The following is an 18,741-nucleotide window of genomic DNA, read 5'->3' as shown; positions in this document are numbered from 1 at the left end:
TCAATATCTTTTCTAGTTTACGAGATCTAAACGGAACGGACGGACAGACATTTCACACAAAACTAATAGCGTCTTTTCCCCTTTCAGGGGCCGCTAAAAACACTTGGTAAAAAATATCTCTAATCGCATAGATTTATTATTGTTAGTCTAGAGATCTATTACAAATTTAATCACATGACTGATCCAAACGTACTGATACAAATACACTTAGTAATAGCTTTGTTGTTATTGTTGTTTTTTTGTCTTTATATAGACGTGTAGGCGTTTCTTTGTTTGTTTGTTTTTTTTGTAAAATGTTTGACATGTTTCGGATGTTCCTTCAGAGTTGAAGATAATTTACTTCCTAGTCCAAACCTCCGGGGGATGGGAGCGGGCAGGTTTGAACCTCGGACCATCGATAAGTCCGAACGACAATCCAGCGCGCAACCCGCACTATCAGGTAACCCTAGCTGCACTGTTGAAGGTCATTAGCACTGACCTGGTGCCGATATCCAATGTTATAAATCTTTACATTGACGTGAAGTGCTCAACGTATTAACTCGTCCTCCTCGGTGCACACAGTAGTCTGCCCTTTGATTAAGTATAACAGGTTTCTGAGCAAATTGGCACATTTCAAATGAGATCTCCAACTCATAGATATATGTGATTATCATTAGCAGGGGATTTGAAATAATACAAGAGTAATGAAACTCATAATACTGATTGTTATTTTGTAATGATTTTATTGGTTTTTTTTTTCTTTCTATTTGTTGTTGTTTTATACACACACACATCTAAGAAACATTGAATGAAAGCATTTCACGAATTTCAATGTTCAGATCGATCTCTAGATCTACATAAAATGCTTGGAGATTAAAAAGTTTTTTAAATGTGTTTTATTTCAATCTATTATCGAAGCGAACGCCTGAGCACCACAGTGACTAAAACCTGGTCTATCAGCTGACTGGTTCCATGGGCAATTTGTTGTCCTGACATCATCACCAGGCTTCACATCCTCACCACAGAGCTTTCCAGATAAGCGAGGGGAGAGAACCAGTTCAAATGAAGGGACGTAACTAACATTTAGTGTGCGGTGAAAGGCGAGAAATAAAAGAGATAAAAAAAAAAGAGTGAGAGAGAGATGAATAAATATATATATATTTTTTTTTAACATAAGTCGACATCATTGCTAAAAATTCTGTTCTCGGTGGATTTAGAAAACTTAAAAGTGAAACAGGGCTAAAGAGAAAAGTGGATTTCATTTTCACGGTAAAATAAAATATTTCTAATGTAAGACCAATGCATAGCTTCAGCAAACTACCTCCTTATATGTGAAAAGACACATTTATGTCCTTACATATGAGAACAAATTTACATAATTTGTGATTTACATTTGAAATTTATTTTTACAAGTAATTGTGTACTTCTGGTTAACAGAATGAGAAATTGCTTCTTTTGGATTGTAAGGTAATTTTTAACTTATATGATGACATCCTTGAAAAAAAAATATGTAGATACACATATATACACATAGATACACATATCTACACATATCTACACATATCTACACATATCTACACATATAAAGACTGAAAAACGCGATGATTTTTATTGAATCCTTTTATTTTGCTTCTTATATGTATGCTATAGCAATTATTTTTAGCTGAGGATTCTGGGAATTAGTTATTCATTCAAAAAATAAAGAAATACAAACATGTAATCATTTAAAAAAACAACTAAAACCAATAAATAAACAATTCCAATGTTCCCAAGACCTAACCTCTTTAATTACAAAGGTACAATTGGTTTAGAGTTTATACTTTTGTTTTCAATAGAGTTCAAATAATATAGAGTTTCAAAGGTTCTATGAAGTTACTGAGAATAGGAAATGATTTTTAGTTGTTTCTCAACCCCCCTCCCAAATTTTCAATTAGATTTTCGCTTCAATACTTTTAGAAATAGCAATCAGTTTTTATGTTTATTTTTTTTAATAAACTTATATCAACTCACTCTGTCTGTCTGTCTGTCTGCTAAAAAGTTTGTATACATTGTTTCTCTGACACCCATTCTTGGATCAAGCTGAAATTTTATTTTGCGCAAGTACCTCTTTTACCTGACAACACAATAATCAATTAAAAAAAATAACCAGTTAGTGAATTAACTATTGTTAATTAGTTATTTTGTTTTATATCTCGAACAAGGGAAAGAAATTGTACTTAACTGAAGTTGTGGTATAAGCTTAATTAGTCCCCTTTATAGGTCTTCGCTATACATTGAAACAACCAATATACAATCTTCTTATGTAACCTCACTAGCAGAGTGGTTAGCACCTCGGTCGAGGATGTGTGAGTCACTAGTTCGAAATCAGGTCTTTCCCTTTTTTTTTTTTTTTTTTTTGTAAAAAATCAATGACGGTAAACTCCACCCAGATATCCCTTTCCTTCCCCCCCCCCCCCAACAGGTCCAGACATGTGATAGGATCATAGCGTATTGAGAAAGCTAAAAACATGAAATAGCGCTAAATAAAAACAATTGGTAAAAATATTAATAATCGCACGGATTCGTTGTTGTTTGTCTAGATCTATTACACATTTAATAACATGATTGATCCAAATTGCTACAATTACACTTCGTATAAGCTTTGTTTTATTTTTTTTATAAAGTATTTTGTATGTTTTTCTTGTTAGATTATTCCTATATAAGAGTAAATTTAGATCTATGGGCTAAAATGTGCAATCACATCTAGGACCATTAAGGTCAGTGGAATTACCTAAAATATTCACGTTCCTTCTTACCGGTCATATGTATTAGTTTTGAATAGTATACTGATCAGGGGTATGGACCGGTGTTATCAATTAAAGTGACAACTGTATTATTTTTATGGCACAGTTCTTTAAGTTCTTTAATATTATGAAGTGACTAAAAGGGACATTACTGCTAGTACACGCAAATATGACCAGTATTATGGTCATGTGATCGAAAGCCTTCACGGTCGAGAGACAGTGTGTTAAAAAAGACAGTAGAGTCCAGGACAGCAAGCAGTAAGGACTGTGTGCTACAACGTGAGTCCTGTACGAGTCTAGAAGTAGACAGAGAAAGACTTGTAGTGTTAAGTAGGCAGTTCTATTGTACAAGAAAGCATTTGAATTTGATGTAGCCAATTGTGTTAAATTGGCTGTCGATGTATTTGTCATTAAATCGCCACTTTACTTGAAGCCCTTGTTGTCAAGTTCTTGTGTTAGATGTGCTGTGTTGTGTTTAGCTGTGTTTGCAGAAGGCCTGATTGAGAAGATCGTAACACTATAATATGTATATATATATATATATATATATATATCTTATCTTATCTTATATAATACAGACGTTACTTCAAAAAAGAAGATGATTACGTCCTACGCGTCATGCATTTAGTCATGCATATTAACCAATGACTTAAATTCTGCCAAGTCACTGGTTTTCCTGGCTAGCTCAGGCAACCCATTCCATGCTCTAATAGCACTAGGGAAGAAGGAGTATTTGTACAAATTTGTCCTAGCATATGGGACGAGGAATGTGCCTTTATCTTTGTGTCTTTCAGAGTATTTTATTAAATTTTGTTTTTGTATTTGAAGATTATGGTTCAGTGTTTTATGTATGATTGCTACTTTACTTTTGAGCCTTCTGTCCTGAAGGCTTTCTAAATTTAGTGATTTTACTAAAGGTGTTACTCTAGTCAAATGTGAATATTCGTTTGTTATGAATCGCACTGCTCTATTTTGTGTCTGTTCCAGTTTCTTAATGTTTTCTTGAGTTGAGGGGTCCCAAACGGAGGATGCATATTCTATTATTGGCCTAACCAAGGTTAAGTAACATTTTAGTTTTATGTTCTTATTTGATTTATAGAAATTTCTTTTAATAAATCCTAATGCTTTGTTTGATTTTTTTGTAGTTTCATCAATATGTGGATTCCATGATAGTTTTTCATTTATTATAACACCTAGGTATTTTGCGTTTTTAGTCTGTGATACTGGTTTGCCATGAATAAGATAAGTGGAATTAATTTGTTTTAGTTTTTTTGTTACTCTTAACAACTGACATTTTTCTGGGTGGAAAGACATGCTCCAATTTGATTCCCATTTCTGTAATTCATCTAATTCTCTTTGTAAAATATCTGTGTCTTGTGTTGTTTTTATTGTTCTATATATTATGCAATCGTCTGCAAATAATCTGACTTTTGTTCCTGAACTAATGCAATTTGGTAAATCATTTATGTAATATATATTCTAATTAGTCTATCGTAATGAGTGGGTCACATAGCCTGGAAGAGCTTCTCCAGAGCTCCAGGTCAGACAACGACAACGTCAATCTCAATCACGTTTACGCCTGTTGACTACGGGTCTTATGTCCAATCTAGTCTGAAGTGGAGTGCCTTGTGTTCGATCTCTCCCCCTTGTCAGTCAATCTATTTTGAAGCCAGAACGTTACTTGGTGAATTAGGAAGACTTGGTCCGCACTGTACGGTATTTGTTAGAGGTAAATGTGTTTCCTAATAACGAATACTAAATGAATTATTAATAAAATCCATGTAATACATATATCGACTAGTATTGTTGCTGAAAGTTTCAATGTAGGCCTATTGTTGTTAACACAATACTCCTCAATTCTAGAAGAGCATCTTCAGAATATTATTTTTGTGACTTGTTGATGACTGTAATTACCAAACTTTGCTTCATTGAAACGCATAAAAAGAATTATAATTGTTGGATCATAAAACACCAACATAAATTCGGTAAATCTTCAATTCTGAAGGAACATCCGAAACATGTAAAAACAAAAACAAAAGCTCATGACGTGAGAGAACGAGGGAAAACGAGAGAAAGAGAGAGATAAAGAGAGAGAAAGAGAGAAAGAGAGAGAGAAAGAGAGAGAGAAAGAGAGAGAACGAGAGAAAGAGAGAGAGAACTAGAGAAAGAGTGAGAGAAAGAGAGAGAAAGAGAGAAAGAGAGAAAGAGAACGAGAGAAAGAGAGAGAACGAGAGAAAGAGAGAGAACGTGAGAAAGAGAGAGAACGAGAGAAAGAGAGAGAACGAGAGAAAGAGAACGAGAGAAAGAGAGAGAACGTGAGAAAGAAAGAGAATGAAAGAAAGAGAGAGAACAAGAGAACGAGAGAGAACGAGAGAAAGAAAGAGAACGTGAGAAAGAAAGAGAATGAAAGAAAGAGAGAGAACGAGAGAAAGAGAACGAGAGAAAGAGAGAGAACGAGAGAAAGAAAGAGAATGAAAGAAAGAAAGAGAACGAGAGAAAGAGAGAGAAAGAGAGAGAACGAGAGAAAGAGAGAGAACGTGAGAAAGAAAGAGAATGAAAGAAAGAAAGAGAACGAGAGAAAGAGAGAGAACGTGAGAAAGAAAGAGAATGAAAGAAAGAGAGAGAACGAGAGAAAGAGAGAGAAAGAGAGAGAACGAGAGAGAACGAGAGAAAGAAAGAGAATGAGAGAAAGAGAGAGAAAGAGAGAGAACGAGAGAGAACGAGAGAAAGAAAGAGAATGAGAGAAAGAGAGAGAAAGAGAGAGAACGAGAGAGAACGAGAGAAAGAAAGAGAATGAGAGAAAGAGAGAGAAAGAGAGAGAACGAGAGAACTATTATCAAAGAAAGCTTCATTTAATAAGGCAATTAATAACTAAGTTTTATCTAGCTTTCACCCTAACGAACCAGTCTTGTCTGGTATCATCCACATAACTGGAAGCTTAAACTATCATTTTGTGTTGAATTGTTTGTAGTCTATTTGATGTAGTGAAACTTTGTCACGATTTAGTGAAAATGACATATTTGTGTTTGTGTGTGCTAAGTGTCTTGTCCTGTGTACTTAATGTGTAAATAGTCACTGATTGTTAGTCCTTCAATCGCTTTCAATGCAAGACTTCATATGACGATATCAACTTCATATCTACAGTTTTATGAGACTAGTAGCGAGCTATCTGTGAGGGTAAATTGTCGTCCATTTTATTGTGCTTGCGAAAGTGTACATAAACTGTTTCTTCTTTTTTTTTTTTTTCGTGAGAGACAGGCAGACGTGAAGACTCAATGAAGTTAATGCCGTTTAAAAGACAACTAGATTAACAGCGTTACGTAGAGATTGAACTAGTTTTCCAAGCTAGTTCCGTAAATCTTAATCCTGAATGATATCTGTAGAAATATTATATTATATTAAGTGTAATCGTATAAATTAGTTTGGATCAATCATTTGTAACATGTATGATCGACTTAGACATAAATCTGTGCGATAGAAATATTTGGACCAATTGTTTTTGTTTATCTTTTAGCTTTCTCAATGCTCTATGCTCCTATCACTTGTCTGGATCAGTTGTCAAGGGGGAGGGAAGAAGGGGGGGGTATCTTAGTTTGACATGATCGTTTTGTTTTTAAATGCATACAAAATGTTCCCTCAGGGATGGAGTCCTCGAGGGGACTGATTCATCTTATACCATCACATCTGTCAAGCACGATTTCTATCACTTTCTCAGGATACGAAACAAAATAATCAATTACCTACAGTTAATTAACTAATTGTTTATTTTTTTATTATTCATTCCTGTGTTGCCAGGTAAAATAAATAATTGTGCGAAATTTCAGCTTGATCCGACATTGGGTGAGGAAGAAATAACGTGTACAAACATTTTACCAGACAGACAGACAGACAGACAGAGTGAGTTGATAAAAGCTTTGTGGAAAAAAAAAGAGAAGGAAAAGCGAAAAAAAACAAAAACAATAGACTAAAATATTATGTTTACATTTTTTGCAAGTCTAGTGCGAAATCTTCAATGCATCCACTTTTTTGTTCTCTACAGTTTAAAAATAAAAGTGGATTTCTTTTCTTCGACTTGAAAGAGTTAAAGAGTCTAGATATTAGAAGAACAGTATAAAGACCGTTTGGTAAGTTTTCTTTGCACATCTAAATGTATGATCATATAGACTGGGCGAGGCTTCAACTTTATCAATCAAAAGTATTCAGCACTTACATAATCAGATTTAGTCTATATAAAGCTACCACAGTATTCACAGATAAGGCAAAATATGTAGGGTGTCTTCCCCTCAGATATATGAACACGTTATTGCTCCCACACCCTTTCTGGGATCAAATTTAATTTTTTTAAAAATATTTATAGTACCTAACAAAACATGAATCCATTTAAAAATTTACCAATTAGTCAATTAATTATTGGTAATTAACAATTTTGTTTGATATTGAATAAGGGAAATAACTTCTAATTTCTACATTATTGAGTGATATAGTTAGGAGATTGGAATTCTTTACCTTAGAATAGATTTGTTTTGTAAAAAAAGATTGTGTATATTCGTCTTATTTTTAATCATCTTGGTTCGTTTTTGTCGACGTTATTTCTCAGGCTCTTTTACATGCTGACGTTTTGGTTTAAGCTTACTTTCAGCTCTGTATACACTGGATCATTTGATTCACTCATTTTTCTAACTACAAATCTAAAACTTCGAAGTTATGTTTCGCCTGTGGATGAGAAAGGTGCAGCTTCTTCAATTGTTTCTAGTTTGAACTTGGAGTAAAACTTCAATCTTTTGTTATGATGCTCTAACTGATGCTCCAAATTAATATTCACTTACAATGTTTGGGACATCATTGCTTATTAAATAGAAACCTGAGAGATGTTTTTGTTTACGGTGTTTCGATGTCAAAATTAACCATCTGGAAAATTTCCATAAAAACATTTGCTGACATTTATTTGTCTAGATCAGAGTAACCACTTCAAATCTGGCTATGAGAAATTTTAAAGATTAACCAAGCAATATCAAGAACGCCCAATTTCACTTCCGATTTGTCTACTCAATAAAAGTTACACACTGAAGAGGTTAAAAAAGTGAATTGTGTAGGTCTTACACATAGATATATACATATATATGTCTATGGTCTTACATGTATATCAGAATCACACTTCCGGTCTTTAAAAACATCTACACGTCCTTTATTGTGTACGCCGGATACACCAAAAAGTTTGCTTATAGGTTTTCAGCCATGTTTAGAAATCTCCATTACAATTAGTAGTGACTTTTGAATTATTCTTTTATTCTTCACATCTTATTATTTTTCTATGTGGTTAGAATACAATCCAAAAGTTGTGCAGAACTCCCGTACTCTTGAAACTGTAACATTTCAAACTCTGTCATCAGGTCAGTCAACGTTCACTTTGTTTCTTGAATGAAATAGTTTTATGCTCCAAATCACAAGCAACTTGATTAATTCTAAATAATAGAAACCAAAGAAATGATAGATAAAAAAATGTAAAATGAAATGAAAAAAAATATTTCTCACTACAAAGATACAGAATTCAGATAACCAGTCTCTTGTCTGAGTTAAACAGGGTAGTAATTGCCTTGGGAAAAAAAAAGCCTATTATTGAATCGGAGCGTCTCCTTGCGTCCCCTTATATCCCATAAACTCTGATAAGGATTATTTCTCAGGACCGTGACCTCTTCAGCCTCGTCCTTTCTGAAGCCTCTACAACGTGCCACAGAATCTCACGGAACACTGATGGCAGCCCCTTTGTGGAATGCTGAGGCGTTTATTTGGACTGAGTGACAGGGTCTCCCTTGCTTTCCCTCCCCGGGACTCAGATACCTTTGCATTGAATGCCTTGGCTTCCCTCCCCGGGACTCAGATACCTTTGCATTGAATGCCTTGGCTTCCGAGGCAACCTGATGGTGATCAGTGGGTTGTTTGCTCATTCCACTAACAGAGGTTTCCGCCCAGGCGCCACTTTGACGCTACGGAATCCTCTGTACGTAGTAGTTTCCAGATCATGCGGCTCTCCATACAGCCTTTCTTCTAAAGGGACAAGTCTCTATTTCGGGTCGCTAGATAATTTATAACAGTACTGTCTACATGGGAAATCAAACAACAGATAAATAAAAATGTTGACCTTTAGTTATTACCATATTGTGAGGAATAAAGCTTATCGTTACCACTCCCTATCTAGAGAGATCTACCCTTACCGACTCCTTGCCTAGCTGCTTCAGAACAAGCCAGATTTTTGCACATTTGTCAGACGAAAAACAAATGAAAGATAAACCACTGCGCACTTTACGGGATAAATCTCATTCCTTTTTTTTTCTCTAGAGAATTTATTTCCCTTTATTAAAAGAATAATAACAATGACGTCATCAGTTTTAAACTTTACAAAACGTTTGAAGGAAACACGTCAATCTTAATGAGCCTTTGTCTAGCAGTCTAGCAGTTCTATTTCAGTCACTCTGGCAGGTGTAATCAGTGTTGGAAGTGTATGTGTGTGTAGTGTGTGTGTGTGTGTGTGTTTCTTAATGCGTTTATCTGTGTGTGTATGAGCTTGTTTATACAACTACGGGGTGTAGAAAACATTGAGTTCGATTTGACTAAGTGGAAAACCTGGAGTCTGGAGAAGTTGCTTGATAGGAAGACATGAGCGAGAAAAGAAATTTGTAAAGAAATGACTTCAAAGTATTTTTCACTAGAATCTAACCATATTTTATCAAAAGTTGCCATAAGGGAATGTGTCTCACTGTGTCTCACTATATGTATGTCTTACTGTGTCTCTGTCTCACTGTTTGTTATTATCTTCCTGTGTCTTCACTATGTGTTGCTGTGTCTCATTGCGTGTGCCAAACAGTGCAAATAAATATGTTCTGTTTAGTATTTAGTTTATTGGTTGAAATATTGTTTTCTTTTATTCGCCTCTTCTTATTTGATAAATTACAGACGTTCCTTTCAACTGAATACTTCCTCCTAGTCGTGAAGGTTAATTCTAGACTTGAACTCTGCTAATTCATTGTTGTTTTTTTCTGGCTGAATCATGCAACCTGTACCGTGCTCTAAAGGATCTAGGTATCCCTCATATCCTAGCATATGGAATGAGAAATGTGCTTTTGTCTTTGTGACTGAGTATTGTATTGTAATGTGAAATGTTTTAGTATCTGTAGGTGCATTTTTTTTTATTTATTTGTATTATTGCTAGTTTATTTCTTAATTATCTGTCCTAGAGTGTCTCAAAGGTGAAATTTAAAAAAATGATACTACTCAAGTTAAATTCGAGTCATTTATGATAAACCTCACAGCTCTTATTTCAGTCTCTTGTAGTATATTTATGTAATTTTGAGTTCAAGTGTACTGTATTAGTTTATTTATTTCCCTTTACAATTGAAGATAAATTAGCGAAAATTAAAAATTCATTTCAATACTTGACAGTCGAGTCAAACCAAGACTCAATGAATGATTACTGTTTGTCCAAGTAGACTTAACTCCGGGAAAAAGAACTATTTCATAACAGACACATTTTTTGTTTGGTTTCTCTAGAATGTAACCCGTGCTGGCCCAAATCTTCCCGAATGGAAACTGTTTACCATCATACTGTTCGTTTTTTCACCGACGTCGACTGCTACCTTACGAAAAAATACATTAAAGGGTACACATTTTACACATTTTTTTTTTGTAAACCTAACATTTTAAAGAGTACAAGAACTTTCAAAAAATTACAAATTAAAAGTTTCCTTTTCAGGATTACAAACTTACAAACTTATTCTAATATAACTTTTAAAGTCAACATCTTTTGCGATTTCATTTTCAATTGGCAGAATTTGTGTCTGTCCAGTTGTGGATCTCAAATAGTTCTTTATTAATAGTTCTTAATTAACGTCAGTTGTATTATCTTATAAATTACAGGCGTATTTCGTGTGTCAATCTAGTCAGGTTAATCAGTGACTCTGCTAAGTCGTTGGTTGTCCTGCCTTATTCAGGCAAACAGTCCCATGCTCTATCGGCACTATGGAAAAAATGAGTACTAGTATGAATTTATCCTAGCATATGGAATAATAAATGTGTCTTTATCTTTGTGTCTTTATCTTTGTGTCTTTATCTTTGTGTCTGAGTATTTTATTAGATTTTGTTTTTGTATTTGTAAGTTATGGCTCAATGTTCTATGTATTATTGCTACAATAGTTTTTAGTCTTCTGTGCTGAAGGATCTCTAAATGTAGTGATTTACAAACGGTATTAGTTATGATTTCAGTAGTCATATATGGATAACATTTACATAATCTCAAGAACATTCTCTTTATTTATTGAAGCAACCACTCATCTTTAACTTTGTACGAAATATCAAAGTATGATTCGAGGAGTCTGTCCAAGGATTTTTTTCTCATTTATCCTTCTTTAAGTCAATCATAACAATGACTTTCCTGTCAATTGTTTTTGTTGTTTTTAAAAAGCTTCTATCAACTCACTCTGTCTGTCTGTCTGTCTGTCTGGTAAAAAGTTTGTACACATGATTATTTCCACTCCCAATCTCGGATCAAGCTGAAATTATTTCTTTTACCTGACAACACAAGAATCAATAAAAAAAAAACTATTAGAAAATTAGGTATTAGTAATAAATTCTTTTGTTTGGTATCTCGAACAAGGGAAAGAAATTGTAATTGACTGAAGTGTTGGTATAAGCTACATTAGTCCCCTTTATAGGTCGTCGTGAGTACAAACCTGAAAAATAGGTCGAGACTATAGAAACAATATATAAATTTACAATCTTCCATGTTCATAAGCTTTCCACTAGCAGAGTGGCTACCGTGTTGGCTTGAGAAGCCTTGGAAGGCATGAGCCATGAGTTCGAATTCAGGTCATTCCCCCTTTTTAATTTTATTTTTACAAATGCTTTTTTATTTCTATTACAAATTTAATATATATGACTGATCCAAACTAATTAATACAAGTACGCTTAACATAAGCTTTGTTTTTTTTAATTATTTTTTGTATTTTCTTGTTTATTGTTTGTCCAATTTTAAAGCATATGTCCATTATTTATAAAAACAAAAAAAAACAATAAAACCTCTTGCTATTGAGTAAATCATCAAAGATCTAAGAATTTGCCCCATTAGGCATAGTTTATAGAACCAGTCTTTTGCTTTTAAATCTTGCTACTATCACTTTTTTTAGTCACCCCCTAGTGCAGCCCTCACCTCGCACCCTTCTAATGACGCCACTGTATTTAGTACCCTATGTACCCTCCTATACTTATACAGCTTTTGGGGATTGGCTCCTAGGTCAAAGGGCATTCCACATTCATCATACAGCTGTACCTCTACTCCTTGCACCGCTGTCATCATGAACTAAGTGTCAGACAATAACAAGAGAGACGAACTAAACTATCATAAAAAAAGTATTTAATAACGACTTACGCCAAGCATTAAATAAAAACAAACTAGAGCGAGCACTAGAAGGAAACTGTTCTGTCCAGCATTTGGAAGTCAAGAGACTGTGGCTAGTGGTTAGGCCAGTAAAGAGATGAGGGGCCAGCAAGTTTAGAAGGCATATTTATAGTGCAGTCATGATTGTGAAAGATGTTCTTGTGACTGCCGCCCGTTCCTGAGCTGTAGAGTGATGATAGACCTAACAGCATGTTTCACAAAAATTGTCACCTGCTAACTATGTGACAGTGGCAACTCTAAACATGACTTGATGACTACAGAATTTATTTTCTTATCCATTGTGTTGGTAATCTTTTAAATTAACTTCCTCATTTATCTTGCATTTATTTTAGTTGTCAATGAGTTATCAACCAGTTACCAACAAGTGGTTTAAAATAATACAATGAAATCTATACAGTCTTCAATCTACACAACGTTCCAATCTATTATGAAATACATAGATTCTATCTTTTCCCATCATCTTGTTTAAAATCACTTTTCATTGACGAGAGAGCTCTGACGATCACTGTGGGCGAATACAAATTAATGGTCGCCTTAAATTATAGAAGAAAGTGATTCAATCGTTCTTGTTCGGTATCGTAATGTCACTTTGATATCTTACGACAGGGTGATTTCCTGGTCAGTAATAAGGTCAGCGAGATAGACTGGGACAAAGTGCGTTAGGAGTTATCTAACCTCTGCCTTTGATTCTGTGGGAGATACTGAAGTGGACTCAGTCACGAACTAGACTTACACGATAAAACAAGCCAAATATAAAATCCTTTAAAAAAAAAACGTAACTAAGAGAAAAAGCTCCACACTTACAGATATATAGCTCAATAATGTAGAAGTTATAGGATAACAAACCAAATTAATTACCAATGATTAATTGAATAATTGGTTAATTTTTTAATTGACTCGTGTGTTGCTGGCTAGATTAGGAAAGTCTGGTTGCATTCATTACATTGATTTAAGACTAATGATAGCAATGTATATTGAAATAATATAGCTAGTTATAAAGTAGATCATTCTACCCATCTAAGTCGAACACTATCTATCAGCTCTTTTAAAATAGTATATAGTTCCCAATTTGTGGGTCCGATGGACTATACGATCATATTAAAGGGTCTATACCCATGAGTCTTGTTGCATTACTTCTATTGGCCAAGAGGAGACTACTTGCTCACATCAGGAGTCTCCACGGGGAAACAATGGCTACGAATGAAGCAGGCCAAGAAATAAGATGTTGAATAGAACTCCAGCACTTAATGATTTTATCTCCTTCAGTTATTACTAAATATGTAGGTCAATGCTGGGTCACGCAAAATTCTTTTTCTCTTCATTTGCATATTCTTTGCCAACGCCTTTTCATTACTATTAAGATAATAAAGCAACCTAGAGATGGCATTAACCAAAAACAGGACATTTGGAGCGGATCGTTTTAAAAACAATGATAGTCTATGTTTTGTATGTGTTCAAACGTATTTTTAACTCTAATGTCAAGGCTGTCCTACTGTATGGTTCTGAAACATGGAGAATAACTGAAGCCACAACAAAAAAAGTACAGACCTTCATCAACAGATGCCTGAGAAATATCCTAAAAATACACTGGTATGACAAAGTAGAAAACACCAAACTGTGGGAGATGAGTGGACAGAAAAATATAGAAGTGCAGATCTTAGAGAAGAAGTGGAGATGGACTGGTCACACCCTTAGAAAAGATACCAGCAACAGAGCTAGGCAGGCCTTAGAGGGGAACTCCCAGGGAACAAGACGCAGAGGAAGACCAAAAAGAACATGGCGTCGCAGTGTACTTGAAGAAGCAGAGAAGACCGGGAAGAGCTGGGAAACCATAAAAAAAAACTAGCAAGAGACCGTGGAGAGTGGCGTGTTTTTGTCGAGGCCCTATGTTCCATGAGGAACTCAAAGGAGTGATGATGATGATGATGATATCCCACAGGATGCCCGGGGATATAGCTGGGCAGGGTTCGAACCCGAGATGATCAAGACAAAATGTCCCAAGCACATATCACACGACCAGACAGCCATCCATACTTTGCAATAAGTGTTCATGAAATAGTCAAAATTCTTAAAACTTTTTTAGGACGTTTGAGCCTCGAGGCCTTCATCACCTACAAAATAAACAAAAAAAAAAGGCAAGCAATTAACAGAAAATTGGCTTAAGTTATATTATCTGTCCCCTGTTGTTCTCGATCGAGGCCCAAACTTCCTTTGTTTTTGCTTGGTCCGACAGGGTTACCTATATCGATGTTTATTTATTTTCTATACAGTCGTTCACCTCTGCAGCAGTAAATCTTTGTTATTCTTAAATACTTATGTTAATCTTTAGAATGAATTCTGTATACTATAACCGTGTACCTATTAAATTTGGGCACGTAGACATTTTAATTCCAATGTTTTGAAACAAAACCGCTTATGAATCTATACATATTTTTTAAATGAATCTAAATATTTGAGTGCGTTTGGAGACGATATTATTTTTAATTAGATTAAACAATGAATAAACAAACAAAAAAATCCAGCTAATTGAAATTTCCAAGAAACTCAACCCTTTTGTCCCAAAACGTTATCTCACGACTTGGTTTCTAAGGTCGTGTCTGACGTTGGCTCTAGTATTTCATGAACTTCTCGTGCCTCCAGCGACTCCAATCTGAACGTCTACGGTGTCGCATTGACGACTTTAATGTCCAGTTAATGACGTCCGTCAAGAGGTTTGATTTCAAACGGCACAAATACATCTCTGGTTATTGTGGCCACTATCAGTTTCTAGCAATCTTGTAGCGGAAGTGTCACGACCCAGCGTCATAGGAGGCGATACAATCATGATCTTTCTAGAAACAAAAAATTGAGTTCTCGAGTAATGTCTTCAGTGGAGAAATATTGGAATCAATGGAAAATTAATTCTATATCAAAACAATACTAGGTATTGAAATACTAAATCTAAGTCTGACCTAAAAAAAAAAACTCGCTGTTAATGCCTTTCCATCTCTTCTGTATCGATGTTTTGGGTCAACAGAAAAAGAAAAAAAATGTCTGTACAAATAAGACTTTATGAAGAACATTGGAATAAAAGAGGGTGTGAATGGAAATAAAAAAAACGCCTTTTCAATGACAACTATTGATTTATTTTATTTTGAAATAAAACAGTTTATGTAGCAATGTTTGCTAGAACAGACTAATTTGGCTTAAATTTTGCTTAAATTTTGCTCAGCCTCTTGATAGTTATAGTTCACTCTTGAAGGCCCGTACTCTGACCTGTTACTAGCTGTTGGAGAAGCTTTTCTATGGAGATTTGTTATGCAAGTCGGAAGAAAAACTAGAAATAGCTGGCTTTTTGGTGTATCCGGTGTACAGAAGTTGTGTTGATAAGCTAGGTGTTTTTTTTTTAAAGTTTGTGAATCATTTTTGTTTGAGCACTACGGAATCAAATCTTCCTTTTATAGCACACACACAAGAATTCATTAAGAAGGAAGCATTAGAACAGGACAAGAATTTATTTCTATGAATAAAAAAACTAATTTAAAAACAAATGGGCAATTAACTAACGGTAATAAAGAGATTTGGATCAATTAGGAAGAATATTGTCAAAGTAAAGGCTTCATTTTTTTGTAGTTGGCAGCAGTGAAGTTCAATACAGCGTGGATGACATTCTTTTGTTTGGTGTTCAACTTCACACTAGAAAAACAAATAAATAATGAAAACGTGAATGTTGAGATTCGATTTGTTTCAATATAATTTTCAAATTAAAGTGCTCATACCTCAATCTCAAATACTTTCAACTCCTTCTTATCTTATCTTATATAATACAGACGTTACTTCAAAAAAGAAGATGATTACGTCCTACGCGTCATGCATTTAGTCATGCATATTAACCAATGACTTAAATTCTTCCAAGTCACTGGTTTTCCTGGCTAGCTCAGGCAACCCATTCCATGCTCTAATAGCACTAGGGAAGAATTAGATTAATTTTTGGCTTTATAAACTTGAATTTGTGTTATAGAAAAAGAGCAGGCATTCTCCTAAAAGTCTAGACCAAAAGTCACGTTGTCTGAGTGCCAACAAAAATATTATTGAAGTTTAAATCATAACAAGGTAGAACGTACAAATGTAACAAATCAAACAAATATATGTCTGATCGTGGAAAATAATTACGGAGATGAAGAGATAAAAGTAAGCAAACAAAATTATATAAGATCAAATCACAAAGTTCAGTTATCCAATTAGGATTAGTTCACTAAATATTCTAACCACTTGCGCCATCTATGAATGTAAACGTCGAACAGAGATGTTAGTGTTAAGTTTCTAATCGGTAATATAGATTTTTAACGACATACACTAGGACGAATTCGATAATTTATTCGATTATCTTTGGCTGTATTTAGAATAGAGTTACTTAAACTGGCCTGTCGTATCGATTCCCTATTATTTGTTGACGTCTTTTTGGGGGGGGGGGCAGTAAATAAGATAAACCCGAATAACTTCCTATTAGTGGACAACCAACTTTGGTGGAACTTTCAATCAGCGGAGAAGCTGGACCGAAAGAAAGGGGCAATATGGCGAAAGCATATGTATGTTTTTGTAGCGCCAAATAGAAAACTAAATAAATATACATATCATTTAAGTGGTTCACCATCCCATTTTTACAAAAGTTATATCACAAAACATTCTGTCTGGCACAAATTTTGTACACGTTACTCCTCCCACTTCCCATTCTCGTATGAAGTTGAAACTTTGTACAATTATCCCTTGTCCCTAACAAAACATGAATCAATCCAAATTTAACCAATAATTAATTAATCAGTGGTAATTAATCGATTTTGTTTAATTATGATTAAGGGTAATAAATATTACAGTATTGATAGATATGGCTATAAATGTAGAATTCTTTACCTTATATAAACTATTTTTTTAATAAAAAGGGATATAAATATTACAGTATTGATAGATATTGCTATAAATGTAGAGTTTTTTTACCTCATATAACTTTGTTTTTGGTTTGTTTTTATTTAAGTTTTTTTTTATTTTTTCATTTTGATTGTTCGTCTTTTGGTTACAAAGTCAATTTTTGAAGAGAAAACTCAAATTTCCTTTGTGGATATATTAAAGAACAAACCAACAATTCAGTTTTTCGCTTCTTTCTACACTCGATCCAAAGATTTCATTGTTAGGCCTACTCGAGATTCCACCAACATTGTATCTCTAGTAAAAAAAAAAAATAGGAAAAATAAACAAAAAGTTTCGAGGGTGTTTCACAAGCGTCTCGTGCCTTAGTTTTTATGAACCAAGTTGGAACGCCACTGGGAGTGGTTGTTTTCTAAGGAGAATCAAGAGCTTTTCAGCATTGTCTCAGTCAGTACGCATGCGCGTTCATAATCTTTCCTATTGAGCCACTTCATAATCTGTTGAACAGACGCGGAAGTTTACCTGAAGGCTTGAGACGAAGTAGCAAATAATTGTATTCTTTATATTAGTTGTTATTGTAACTCCAGTATCAACAATATCATCATATGGGACGCAAACACATACACACTATTCGAACGTATGATTATTATTGATATTTTCTTTAAAAGTTGTACATTGAAATGTTTGCTATGTACTAGCTGATCTGCTGTAGACAAACATTTGGCTATTGGTAGATCTACTCAGCAAACAGACGTTTTTGTTCTAGCTTAGTTTAATGTTGATGTTCTTAAACCTGAGTGGATTATTTTTGTCTGAAGCATTCGTTTGTTTTCGAGATGAAAGAACGGAGCCCTGCCATTGCATTAACCATTCCACGATCTAGCTAGTCATGCTATTGGCTGAATGTAACTAAGACTAACAATCTTTCAACTCTCGCTTATGTCGTGTGTTGTTTTTTCAAATGTGAGAGAGTTTTCCATCTCGGTGTTTTTAAGTTAATTACTGTTTTATCCATTTAGACTCATTGTTAGTATTCAAACCACTGATTTCGCTTTGTTAAGCTGTAAGTCTCAATCGAATAAAACAAAACATTTTTCTATGGATTCACTGGTCGGCATTAAGGACTTATTATAAGAGAGAGAGAGAGAGAGAGAGAGAGAGAGAGAGAGAGAGAGAGTAAGAGCGAGAGATGGCCAGGCAAAGAAAAGATGTCAAGATTTGAAGAAAGTGCCCTTGTCAATTTAATTTAGTTTCTTTATCGCCCTTGCTCTGAAATTGTCCATTCCTTGTTTTTAAAAAAATGTTAAATATTGATTTGATTTGTTATAATGAACTTATATAACAATTCCACTTCCTACTTCCGTAATGAAGAAACGGTAAAAGAACAACAAAACAATGGACTTGGTTACTGTGAAACCTCGTTAAAAATAACTCTTTTTTGTTGGACATAACAATACAGAATATAACCATACGTAGTTCATGAGAACCTTTTGTGAGATCAGCTTTCATGTACAGCAAAGATAACAATTCCCACCATTTCTCCGTTGTAAAGGTTCAATTAACTCTATACCACTTATAACAAACTCTCTATCATAACTTACTTGTAATCCGACGTAGACCTGTTCAATT

At 34.4% G+C, this 18,741-nt stretch overlaps 1 protein-coding gene across 6 annotated transcripts in view; it reads left to right on the top strand.

Moving 5' to 3' along the window:
• The first annotated feature begins 1,009 nt into the window (after positions 1 to 1,009).
• The window catches only part of LOC106051948 (parathyroid hormone/parathyroid hormone-related peptide receptor-like), a 147,786-nt gene continuing 130,054 nt past the window's right edge, over positions 1,010 to 18,741 (top strand). For 3 of the 6 annotated variants that reach the window (XM_056025640.1, XM_056025662.1, XM_056025629.1), the window contains exons 1-2: positions 1,010 to 1,446; positions 6,802 to 6,886. The gene's annotated coding sequence lies outside the window, so the exon portion shown is untranslated. The remainder of the gene's footprint in view (positions 1,447 to 6,801; positions 6,887 to 18,741) is intronic. The other 3 variants (XM_056025656.1, XM_056025645.1, XM_056025651.1) reach the window with 2 other exon arrangements.

Source organism: Biomphalaria glabrata, chromosome 1 (assembly GCF_947242115.1).
Source record: "Biomphalaria glabrata chromosome 1, xgBioGlab47.1, whole genome shotgun sequence".
In the NCBI taxonomy this organism is placed as follows: domain Eukaryota; kingdom Metazoa; phylum Mollusca; class Gastropoda; family Planorbidae; genus Biomphalaria; species Biomphalaria glabrata.
The sequence above is the reverse complement of the archived record's forward strand: the minus strand, read 5'-3'. Positions and strand labels throughout refer to the sequence as shown.